This window comes from Schistocerca serialis, chromosome 2 (genome assembly GCF_023864345.2).
Source record: "Schistocerca serialis cubense isolate TAMUIC-IGC-003099 chromosome 2, iqSchSeri2.2, whole genome shotgun sequence".
Taxonomy (NCBI): domain Eukaryota; kingdom Metazoa; phylum Arthropoda; class Insecta; order Orthoptera; family Acrididae; genus Schistocerca; species Schistocerca serialis.
In genome coordinates this window covers 615,008,253-615,009,672 of record NC_064639.1, presented here as the reverse complement: position 1 = coordinate 615,009,672, position 1,420 = coordinate 615,008,253, and positions in this window count along the sequence as shown.

Below are 1,420 nucleotides of genomic sequence, written 5' to 3'. Positions count from 1 at the left end.
GTAAAAAAATCTACAAAGACAAACTGTCCTTGGCCAAAAAACACGCATGTAAACATAACATTGAAAGTGCTCCCAACAAATGTAAAGCAGCATGGGAAATCATCAACCAATATAATTCACAAACCCATACACAAGATGCAATGCTGGTCCCAGAAGAAGTAAATAATTGCTTCCTAACCTCAGTGAGCGAGCTGAAAAACAAAATCAAGCAAAATGGCACTTGTGCACTAGATCATCTTGGTGCTGTGCCCCATGGGACGTATACTTTCCACTGGAATGTTGTCACCCCAGAGGATATTGTAAAAGCTGTGGCGAGGTTCACCAACTCCAAAAGTATGGACTGTTATTGGTTTTCTAACTATGTAATGAAAAAAATAATACACCTTATCTGTCAATTGCTTTCTTTCATTTTTAATATGTGTTTAGAATCTGGAGTTTTCCCAGATGCGCTCAAAACTCCTAAAGTGATACCAGTCTTTAAAAAGGGAGATAAGCATCTACCCCAAAACTATCGACCAGTTTCTGTTGTCCCAATTTTCTCTAAAGTTTTTGAATACATAATGTACAGTCAACTAAATGACTATTTTGATAAGTATGATCTCCTCTCCAACAGACAGTTTGCATATCGACATGGTAAAAACACCACTACTGCTGTCACTGAAGTTGTTAACCAGGTGTTAACTGCATTCGAAAATAAGGATCTAGTATCAGTCGTACTTTGTGATCTTAGCAAAGCCTTCGACTGCATACCATCTAACACCCTACTTGCAAAACTGGAATTTTATGGCATACACAAACCATCTTTGGATGTAATCGAATCATACTTAAGTAACAGGAGACAGTTTGTATCAATTAAAAATAGATGCTCCTCACTGAAGGAAGTTCGGACTGGAGTGCCTCAGGGCTCGGTCCTAGGTCCTTTCCTGTTCATCGTTGCAATTAATGACTTACCTTACCATGTAGGAGCAAATTCAATTGTGTGTTATGCAGATGATACAACATTGCTCAACACACACCATGACACAACAGAACTGCATCAGGCAACACAGGAAAAACTAGAACTAGTAATGGATTGGTTTTCTTCTAATGAACACCTGTGTAATCCTGATAAAACACAAGAACAAATTCTGGGTTTAACTACAGCTGTTGAAAGCAAATCAATAAAATTGTTAGGATTCCACATTGATTCAAAATTAAACTGGGAGGAACACATTAGCCATATCTGCAAGAGAATAGCAAGAGTGTGTTATCTCATCTGGAGAATGACAGATGTAGTCACTGATGAGTATCTAAAGGTGGTATATTTTGGCCTCTTTCAGGCACACATTTCCTACGGCATTTTGTTATGGGGACATTCTTGCTTTGTCAGTGAAATTCTGAAAAAAAAAAGTAATCAGAATAATGAGCAAAGTTAAGCCCA